Raw genomic sequence first — 12,055 nt, 5'->3', positions numbered from 1 at the left:
AGCGCAACACTGGGTAACATCATTGGCAATGAGACCAGGGGCCTCGCAACGGTTAATGCCATTTGAAAAGTGGCTTGTCACAAAAGAAGGCCACAAGCGCCTAATATCGGAACTCTGTGCCTTCCTCTCTCCGAGCACTTCTTCTACAAAGACTAAGGGCCAGTTACGATGGGAGGAGGAGCTGGGCAGGTAGCTCATTAGCAAAGAATGGCAGGACATTTTTTACAGAGCACACCACACGGCACATGACATGTCTGGCACAGAGGCGGCATACAAGGTGGCCACGTATTGGTATCTCACTCCGACCCGACACAGTCATTGGAATAAAGAGCGGCCGGCATACTGCTGGCGGGGTTGTGGGCAGACTGGGTCCCTGGTACATCTCCTATGGCATTGCCCTAAGCTAGTGCGATATTGGGATCTAATTCTCAAAGACATTAATGGGGCATTTGTCACAGACATCCCGCGCTTCCCCGTGAACATACTGCTGGGCCTTCCCAAACGCGTGACCTTCCCTTTGCTTTCCGTAAGAGGAAATAGCTCTAAACGCCGCGTGCCTAGAGTTGCTAGCTTAATGGGGGTCCGAGAGGATCCCAGATCACTCTATGTGGCTAAGGCAATTATGGATGGTGTTAGGCATGGAATGTCTATCGCTGGTGGCGGACAACAAAACAGACGCTTTTCAAGAACTATGGGCTCCCTTCCTAAACATCCTCAGTAAGGAGTTCCGAGAAGTCACCTGTCCTAAACTGCTACAGGTTCTGTGCCTCACTGACATTGGCCAGTCCCCTACGACACACTGAACAGCGAGTAGGGGCACCTGCGTAGCCACCTCATGAGACGGGATGGGGTGCGGAAGAGATTGGGTGGGTGGGGGAGGGGAATTCTGCTTCTCTCTTGTCTTTTCTTCTCTTTTCTGTTACTTCTTAAAGGCACGCAGCTAGCTCTCACACCTGGCCCAGTGACAGCTTCTGCTAAAGTGGAGCTTGAGCTGGCTAGAGACGTTGACGATCACGGAGTGTAAAACAGATGAGTCTATTACTGTAGCCCTTGGTCCACGCTGCCTGCCTCCGGGTTGTTGACTTGTCGTTGTGTTAACTCCATGAGGTGGGCGTTTACAATACTGGCTACTGACAACGTTTGCCTTTTGATCTTCTCTTTTCTTGATGCGGTGCCTTGATGTAAAACAATAAAAACAGTTATTCCTTAAAATATAACTTCTTTTTATGTGTAGACATAATTTTGTGTCTTTCAATCCTATGTTTTGGCCTACTTTTCACACTCATGACAGATTAATTCTGGGAGTCTCCGGCCTCCATGTCAGCAGATTGTCTATCAGCACCCACTTCATTTCTGGCAGACATTAACACTCGCTCCAGACTAAGAGTTTCTCTCAGCATTTGTCTTCTGAATGAATCTGACAAGCATCCGTCAACAACTCTCAGACACATAGCTTCTTCATCATTAAATTCATTGAGCTTAAAATGTCTGATGAGTGTGTAGTGTGTTGAGTCTGTCCATAAATTCATCAATGGTTTCACCAACTTTCCGACGTTCATGGTTGAAGATTTATAGTTTTTGATCAACATTGGGCACTGGTTTAAACTTGAGATTCATTTTTTTTTTAATCTGGCGGTATGTGACTTCTTCATCAGTATGCAGCATTTCCTTTATGACTCATTTTACACCATAACCAGCAATATTTGTGAGATACTTGATGATCTTTTTGTTACCAGTCTCTTCAAGTGCATCAAGGAAATCATCAAAAGTCTTTATCCAGGCAGTCCATCTATCGCCAATATTCACCTTTTTGAGGGTATCAAACGGTGGTGGTGGTTTCAGGAAAGCTGCAGTGTTGTAGCCATTTCTGGGAGTGGTTGATATTGAGGGTGGAGCTCTCTCTGGCTCCCTCTGCTGTTCTCTAAGGCCTTGAGATGGATGGCCTCTGGATCATCTTTGATGACTTTGGAAAGACGGCCTCAGTCTTCGCTTCCATTCTCTTAGCCTTCCATAGTTCTGAAGATATCTTTGGTCGCATTGGATTGTCACTAGTTTGGTTAGCACAACCCCGGTGCTTTGCCTGGACTGTGGCACCTGGCACTGAGGTCATACTCACACTCACACTTTACCCAGGTTCTGGTGAGCAAATTACGTATTCTTTTGCGTCTCTTTGCATGCTCTTTGTCTTCACCATTTTCTAACTGTAATTTTTTTTTGCAATTGGTGATTATCAATAGCTGCTCTTTGCAAACCTGGTTGTCTCTGCCGTCAGTGTTAACACTTCCAATTACATATGACTGTATCTTGCAAAGCAGCGCAGTACCTTTATACACGCTCTGACAAGCGGGTTCTCGGTCACCAATTTGTAGATTTCTTTGCAATGCTTTCAATGTATTGAACTTCTCGACAGCAGCTGGATTTGCGCTTTGACTCCACATGCGTGAAGCATCAGTTCCGTACTTCGACTGCAACACACGTGGCATGCACGAGCAGTTTGCTTGTAGCCACAGCAAACTCTTAGGGGAGAGTACTATCGATCTTTGGGTTACTTATCCCATCCTCGTTGCCAGTTGTAGCGTCCTCCCCAGCTTGGATACTGGGTAATGACCACACCACACACGGAGCTCACACATCTTTATTCGTCAGTGTGTCACTACGAACTCAACATTCTAAACCAGTCTTTATTGCATTGTGTTCTAACACTTACATCACAGGTCTATCAAGTCTATCAGGAATCAAAAGTGTTCCATCATTTCTAATTTGAAAGACAATACACTTTAGTCTTTGGGTTCTGGTTTCTGACAGGCACCATCTAAGGAGGAGGCCTTTGACGGGCTAGTCGTTCAATGTGTCAATCCTCACACCTCTATTTAAAGCCAGCAGTGAGTGTCTGTGCATTGGGCATGCTGAAGGTGAACCAAAGGCAAACCCATCTGTGCCCGTCAGTATTCTGGAAGTACTGGATGATGGACGTGGGCCTGTTTTTTTCCCACATTTTTGTTATGTGACGAATTGCTAAAACTAAAGAATAAAAAGTTAAGGGAACCTCCAAAGGGTCTTTCGAATAATTTGAACTCTAAGGAAAAAAGCAGTCCCAAAAAAGCTCACCAGGGTATGATCCTGAATTGCCATTCACTTAATAACACGCAGAAGTAGTTGCTTTTCTCTTGAACACTTAAACTCTAGAGATACAGAGCCTCAGTTACAAGAGGCCTGTGCCACCGGAGTGTTACTTTTTGTGATGATCCGGTGGCGCAGGCCTCTCAATCACATCTATGAAGTGATACAAAGCCACCCTGCGTGGCTTTGCATGGCCTTATAGATATGGAGTAAGCAAGGCAGCGATTTGCGCTGCCTTGCCTTACTTTACACCAAGGAGGCGTTCCGTGGGTGTTCCCTCTCAACACCCATGGAATTTGACACTGCCCCAGATTTACAACATCACATACACCTGGGTCAGTGCCAAAAACTTAAGCCTCCTCAGATCATGTGTACCGAGTAGAATTGTTTAAATTTCTCATCGTTTTTTCCTCTTTCCACGTGTGTTGCATTCTGCAGCACACAGTGAACAAAGAAAACGCCTCTTGAAATTGCTTTTGTGCAGGAAGGTGCCCCTTTTGCCCAAAAACCATCATGCCAACAACACAGACACCCTTGCACCATGGTGCAGGTGTGCCTGTGTTGGCGCCTGACTGCAAATTGTGCATCGGTGCTGGCTTAAAGGATTGAAACGCACCATATCTTGTAAATACGGTGCATTCCCGCCTTTTTGAAATGGCATAGGGCAGCACACTAGCACAGCAAAATGATTTGTGGCGCTGCCCTACTCCAATTTTTGCTTCCCAAGGCATTACGCAGGTTTCAGTTCTCCATTAACTGATTTAATTGCTTTTAATTTTATGCAATCCAATAACCTTTGTGTGCTCGGAGATTTTAATATAAAATGGGATGAAAAAGGGTGTGGTAAAACTCGCCAGTTGCAGTATTCTCTATCTGCTTTAAAAATGGAGCAACATGTGACCTTGCCCTCTCATGAAAAAGGACAGAGGATCGACCTTATTTTTACTACTAGTGAAACTATGGCAGTCAGTCCACCTGTTAAAATAGTTTGATCGGATCACTGTAGAACTCCATTTGATTTGCTTTATGTCTAACTATACACCAAAATGCTAAATAATTAGACTGACAAAAGGCAGAACATTGTCTAACATAGCAAACCTTAATTTGACTGAAGCACTCAATAGGAATCCGATTACAAGTAGTTGATTTTGACAAGTAGTTAACAAAAGCATTAGACACCATTGCACCAGTTAGGAGGTCTACAAGAAGATTTCCGTCCGCTCATTGATACTGCAAGAATTTGGCCATGGAAGCAAGAAGATGTACAAAATTGAAAGGGTTTGGTGATTAACTGGATTAAATTCTGATGAAGCCATACATGAACTGGAATTAAAAGGTATAAACATTTTGTGAAGCTGATAAGAGAAATTTCTTCTCAGCAGCAATCTAGCCACAAAAAGTTCTGACAGGTAAGTGTTTAAGTGGCATATCAGCAACAACCGGCGATACTTATCGCTAAGCGCACTTAGCGCTAGGATAATTATCGCCGGCTAGTGTGGATTTTTATCGCTGAGATAGCGTGCTATTAGCAACGCTTATCTCAAAAGCGATAAAAATCCTAGCGCTAACTGCCAAACGTGAGGTTATCGCTGGAAACCCAGCGATAATCCCACGAAGTTTGGCGATAGCTTGCTGATAGGGCCTCACATACTTAGCCATGATATCCACCTTCCATAGGATATCATGGCTAAGTCAGTTTCAAAGCAGGCGTAAGGAAAGTAGCGATAACAGAGGTTATCGCTACTTTTCTTGTCGCTATGCTGCTTTGCGTGAGGCTTGATAATAGGAGAAATGTCGCTTAGCGACATTTCTCCCGTTATCCTGGGGAGGAACGCCCACTTTGCATCTCATTAGAGATGCAAAGATGGGCGTTAGGAATTCAGGCGCCAAGGCAAGGTTTCACGCGATAACGTGACCTTGCTAATATAGCGTTAAATTATCGCCACTTTTCAGCCAAAAACGGCCGCAAAAGCGGCGATAATTTTATATCGCCGCCTTGTAGATATGCCCCTTAATGAGTAAAAGTATGTGCTTTCCAGCCTTCTCTGTCTCCGAAATTGATAGCTCTGACCCCTTATGTGAAGAGTTTTCATCTTTCTTTCAGGACAAGATTGATAAAATTACTACTGATTTTATTGGGCGCAATTACAGGGTGGGTAAAGAATTGATCCAATGGAGGTCAGACTCTATTAGCTGTTTTGAACAGTGACATCATGAAGCAGTACATGCTAGAATGTTGACAATAAATGCCGCTCTCTGTTGGATCCTGGTCCAGCCTCATGTTTCCATATAGGAGTGGATTTGCTTGCATTAGTATTAACTGAATTACAAAACCAAGCAATCATTGCTGCTATATGTCCACAGTTATGGAAGGAAGCTCAAATGCTCCCCATTTTAAAGAACACAAATGCTAATCCTGAGCAACTCTGTATCTATATGCCCAATTCCCGCCTGGCTTTCCCAGCAAAAATAATCGAAAAGGAAATCAACAGACAATTGGTCAAGCATATAGAAAATAATAAATTACTGGACAAAGCTCAGTTTGGGTCAAGGTTCCAGTAGAGTAGATACAGCGCCCTTGTGACTGTGTCAGATGACACAAGGAACCTACTGGATAAGGGTCATAGTGCAGCACACCTCTGGATGTTAGTGCTGCTTTTGACACAGTTTCTCACCTAATTCTGATAATGAGACAAAGGGGCATATTAACAAGGGCTTTATCTCCGCTTTTTTGGCTTTAAAAGCCAAAGAAGCGGAGATAAAAATATTGCCCTATCAACAACAGGGTGCTAACATGCAAAAACGCCCTTAGCGTTAATTTTCCCCGTTCCTTGTTAATATGCCCCTAAAACCGTTGGGAATTAGAGGAAATGCCTTGCATTGGTTCTCCTCTTTTTTAACGAACAGGACCAAGACCGTTAGTATTTCCCCCCACTCTTCTGAACAGAGAGTTTTAACATGCAGAGTGCCACAGGGTTCTATTCTAAGTCTCACATTATTTAATGTATGTATTGTGCACCGGTGCTGGCTTAAAGGATTGAAACGCACCATATCTTGTAAATACGGTGCATTCCCGCCTTTTTGAAATGGCATAGGGCAGCACAGCAAAATGATTTGTGGCGCTGCCCTACTCCAATTTTTGCTTCCCAGGGCATTACGCAGGTTTCAGTTCTCCATTAACTGATTTAATTGCTTTTAATTCTATGAAATCCAATAACCTTTGTGTGCTAGGAGATTTTAATATAAAATGGGATGAAAAAGGGTGTGGTAAAACTCTACAGTTGCAGTATTCCCCATCTGCTTTAAAAATGGAGCAACATGTGACCTTGCCCTCTCATGAAAAAGGACAAAGGATCGACCTTATTTTTACTACTAGTGAAACTATGGCAGTCAGTCCACCTGTTAAAATAGTTTGATCGGATCACTGTAGAATTCCATTTGATTTGCTTTATGTCTAACTATACACCAAAATACTAAATAATTAGACTGACAAAAGGCAGAACATTGTCTAAAATAGCAAACCTTAATTTTACTGAAGCACTAAATAGGAATCCGATTACAAGTAGTTGATTTTAACAAGTAGTTAACAAAAGCATTAGACACCATTGCACCAGTTACAGTTAGGAGGTCTACAAGAAGACTTCCGTCCGCTCATTGATACTGCAGGGAGTTGACCATGGAAAAAAGAAGATGTACAAAATTGAAAGGGTTTGGTGATTAACTGGATTCAATTCTGATGAAGCCATACATGAACTGGAATTAAAAGGTATAAACATGTTGTAAAGCAGATAAGAGAAATTTTTTCTCAGCAGCAATCTAGCCACAAAAGGTTCTGACAGGTAAGTGTTTAAATGAGTAAAAAGTATGTTCTTTCCAGCCTTCTCTGGCTCCAAACTTGATAGCTCTGACCCCTTATGTGAAGAGTTTTCATCTTTCTTTCAGGACAAGATTGATAAAATTACTACTGATTTTATTGGGCACAATTACAGGGCGGGTAAATAATTGATCCAATGGAGGTCAGACTCTATTAGCTGTTTTGAACAGTGACATCATGAAGCAGTACATGCTAGAATATTGACAATAAATGCCCTCTTTGTTGGATCCTTGTCCAGCCTCATGTTTCCATATTGGAGTGGATTTGCTTGCATTAGTATTAACTGAATTACAAAACCAAGCAATCATTGCTGCTACATGTCCACAGTTATGTAAGGAAGCTCAAATGCTCCCCATTTTAAAGAACACAAATGCTAATCCTGAGCAACTCTGTATCTATATGCCCAATTCCTGCCTGCCTTTCCCAGCAAAAATAATCGAAAAGGAAATCAACAGACAATTGGTCAAGCATGTAGAAAATAATAAATTACTGGACAAAGCTCAGTTTGGGTCAAGGTTCCAGTACAGTAGAGACAGTGCTCTTGTGACTGTGTCAGATGACATAAGGAACCTTCAGGATAGGGGTCATAGTGCAGCACACCTCTGGATGTTAGTGCTGCTTTTGACACAGTTTCTAACCTAATTCTGATAATGATACAAAGGGGCATATTAACAAGGGCTTTAGCTCTGCTTTTTTGGTTTTAAAAGCCAAAGAAGCGGAGATAAAAATATCGCCCTATCAACAATAGGGTGCTAACATGCAAAATCGCATGTTAGCACCCTTTTTCACTACCCTTCCCTTTGCATCTCTAATGAGATGCAAAGTGGGCGTTCCAGAGCAAAATAATATGAGAAATGTCGCTAAGCGACATTTCTCCTATTATCAAGCTTCATGCTAACCCTGTTAGAGACAAAAAAAGCAGCGCTCACCACGGTGAACGCTGCTTTTTTACGTCTGCTAATTTTCAGATTTAGCCATGTAATCCAATGGGCGGTGGATTACATGGCTAAGTCCACCATGGGCTATCAACAAGGATATCCCTATCCTTGTAGTTTTATCGCTGCATTGCCAGCGATAACCTCCCAAAATGCCGCTATCGCTGGATTTTTTCCCACCCAGGCGGTTAGTGTTGTTAATAACGCGATAACCAGGCGATATTATCCAGCGATAGCGGGCTTAAAAAAATTAACGCTAAGCGCCCTTAGCGTTCATTTTAACCGTTCCTTGTTAATATGCCCCTAAAACCGTTGGGAATTAGAGGAAATGCCTTGCATTGGTTCTCCTCTTTTTTAACAAACAGGACCAAGACCATTAGGATTTCCTCCCACTCTTCTGAACAGAGAGTTTTAACATGCAGAGTGCCACAGGGTTCTATTCTAAGTCTCACATTATTTAATGTATGTATTGTGCAGTTAAAATTAAATTTGACAAAATTAAAATGGAAATTTGGGCAGCCATTCATATCTTATGCAGATGATACACAGATAGTAGTGTCAATAGCCAAGGAACCTACTTCGGCAATACATTTTCATAACTGCATCCAACAAGTTAAGAAATAGATGAGTACAAATGCACCTGAACTAAATGGTGATAAAACTGAATTACTGTGATTTGGTCCCTTGTCTATGACAAAAGTATTGGTGGCCTGAAGATCTGGATGTTGCACCATAGTTGGCTCCCATAGCAGAACGTCTGGGAGTGAAAATAGATTCTGATTGAAATAAGCAGGTTTCTTTCGTGTCAGCATCCTGTTGTGTACATTTTAAATAACTACAAAAAGCAGAGCCATCTTGTAGTAGTCAGGCACTGTTTTTATCATGCTTGGACTATGGTAATCCTCTATATCTGGGACTTCCCATTAGCACATTGGCGGGACTCCAACAAGTGCAAAATTGGACTGTAAAGTTCATAACAGAAAGGAAAAAATATAATTCTGCTTCAGCCTCCTTGAAGGAGTTACACTGGATGCCAATAAGCTAGGAATACTCTTCAGCCTGTTTAGCTAATCGAGTGCGACTGATTACTATCTCTGAGAAATTACAGCATTATATTCCAAGGAGGACACTGAGATCGGGAGAAGCTTTACTCCTTACTACTCCTAAAATAAAGAGGATGTGTGGTAGATAATTTTCTGTGCTGGCTCCAAAGCTATGGAACAGTCTCCTCATCTCCCTTAGGACTGAAAAAAAATCACTGGGAATTCCATAAACTGCTGAAAACGTTTCTGTTTCAACAGGGCATCATTTTGCACTCCAACGTCAGGAAATCCTTTTACGATGTACAGTTCGCGCTTTATAAATATCCATCATCAGCGTCATCATCATCTTTAAATTTGGATTCTTCCACATTGGAAGGTGGCTTTAAAAATAGATTAAATTATTAAAAGTTATTACCCTTATAAAGGTTTCTCTGTTTCTTTGAAAATGTTGATATTGTATTAAGGGTACATTGTTTGCTTCAAGTCTTTCTGAAGATAAACATTCTGGGGTTCCTGGGAACGTTATTGGTTGTTCTGGTTCTCATACAACAACTGCATCTGTTAGTCTCACATAATTTTTCACTTTGTTTATCTGTGATCTGGAAATCTACATCGCATAATCATGGCACTCATTAATGAAAAGTGTTGATTTTTCGCCATGCTATTCTGGGCATTGATCCCACATCATACAAAGGATTGAATGAAATGCATCATGATTTGTTAAAGAAATAATATGGAAGAGATAATTAGATATTACCCAGAAGGAATATATGCTTTTGTAACATTGACATCTTGGTAGTTTTTGTTTTCTGCCCAATTGTCATTGGTAGACTTTTCCAGTTGCTACATAATTTCCCTAGGTCGCCTAATGGTTAAGAAAGTTATCTGCAAAATGTAATTAGAAATGTTTGTTATCCTTTGTCCCCAAATGACTGAACGACTGCTTACAATAGTAGTTGTAAGAAACAGATTATTTAGCCAGTCCTCACAACTCTCAACACACAATAGTTACCATCATGTTAAACCACGCTAACAGCCAGCATAAAAGTTTACACAGAATCCCCTTACATACACCGGAAGTAGGATAAATATACCTTATACTATTATCACAGTGACCAAAACCACAACCACCACCAAAGAAAAAGTCACCTACAGATAGTCACATCACACAGACTATCAGACAGAAATACCTAAAAGCATATTTAACAACCTTGTTAACCACCAGACATGCTTCACACTAACTAAGGGGCATATTATCAAGATAGGTGATAAAATTATCGCCGCTTTAGTGGCAGAAAACAGCCGCTAAAATGGCAATAATGGGCTTGATAATATGCTCTATTGAATTCCAATTGAAGTCCATTTTAGATGTGAAGGACATCTAACCTGAGCTACAATATGCTTCCTGCAGGTCCAATTCCACCATCCATTCTTCAGGGTAGAGGGTAGATAAAACCTGGGCCAGTTTGATCATTTAGATTTTTTTTAAGGTGCTGTGAGGGCACAGGTCTAAAATATGCCTCAGGCCTCCATCTTTCCTAGGCACAAGAAAGTAGTGTGAATAACATCCATTGTGCAACTTCTGGCACTGACATCCTCTCAACAGCCCCTTCGGTCCAAAATGTTTGCACTTCTTGGTGCAAACTGAACATATGGTCCTATGTCAGTCGCTGGGGGGATGGTTGAAAGTGCAGTGGTGGATAGAAACTGTAAGCATATCCCATGCGAACGATCTGTAGGACCCACCTGTCTGATGTTATTGCCTGTCAACTTGAGAAGAATTTGTGTATTCTACCTCCCACTGGATGGCTGTAGCCCTGTAAAGGTGTTTAGCAGATGGGGCAGCAGGGGGAGAGACAAACTGAACCCCAAGGGTGTGGCCTTTGCCACAGGAGTGGTGAGCACAACGGTCTTGACCACAAAACTGCTGGGTTACTTGTTGAGGTTGGACAGGCTGGTGGTAAGGGGCATCTCTACCAAATCTGCAAAAGAAGCAGTGGAACTGTGACAGTTGGTAAGTTGGGGGGACAGGCCTAGGAAGTGTGTGCTAGTTCTGTCCTCTTTATAATGCTCTATAGTGAAATCAGCCTTGTGCCTAAATAGGTAAGTCCTGCCAGAGGGCATGTCCATCAGGAAGGACTGAGCATCAACTTAGAACCCAGTCAATCGCAGTGGTAGAGGAAAACACTTGTTTTCACCCACTTAGATTTCCTATCGGGAGAGTGGTAGGGAGGGTGTTGGGGTTAAATATGCTCACAGAGGCTTGCACCATTAGACTTTCAGGGGACTGGTGATGTGAGAGAAAAGCAGGGTGGCCTCAAGCAGGCCAATGGCGCCTGGCAATTAGTCAGTTGACTGAGGGACAAAACAAGGTCAGTGTCTCATTAAATGAAAGAAGGGGCTCTGCAGATGGTGCAAAGACAGAATATCGAGTTGTGATTATTGAAATACCATAATATCGAGTTGCACATATTGTGATACAAGAATATCGACTGCAAGAATATCGTGGTCCAGAATATCGACATTAAGGTAAGAAATATTGTTTTTTTTAATATCGAAGTCAGTAATATCGTTTGTAAAAATGTTGTTTATAGTATCGATTTTTATATTAGTGTGATGTATTTTAGTATGTATTTTAAATGTATGTGCTATATTTTTGTGTGTAAGTATTGCATTTTTTTATGTATGTGCTACATTTTTTGAAGTTATTATTTTTTTTAATTCAGTTTTGCATTTTAGTTCCGTAGCGGGTTGTGGGTTTATAGGGGAATAGGGTGGGAAGTATTTAATTATAATAAATTGAATATTAATTTTATTTTAATTACATTTTGCGTTTTAGTTCCGTAGCGGGTTGCGGGTTTATATGGGAATAGGTTGGGAAGTAATTTAATTATAATAAGGTAATTAATAATTGTAGTTTATTAGTATTAATACATATTTTTTATTAATTAGTTATAATTAATTGATACTTAAGTTAATTGTGTTTTTTTTTGGGAGCGGGTTGTGAGTTTATAGGGGAATAGGGTGGGAATTAATTTAATTATAATAAAGTAATTAATAATTTTTATGTATTAGTATTTTTA

This window comes from Triturus cristatus, chromosome 11 (assembly GCF_964204655.1).
Source record: "Triturus cristatus chromosome 11, aTriCri1.1, whole genome shotgun sequence".
Classification (NCBI taxonomy): domain Eukaryota; kingdom Metazoa; phylum Chordata; class Amphibia; order Caudata; family Salamandridae; genus Triturus; species Triturus cristatus.
Note: the sequence above shows the minus strand (reverse complement) of the source record.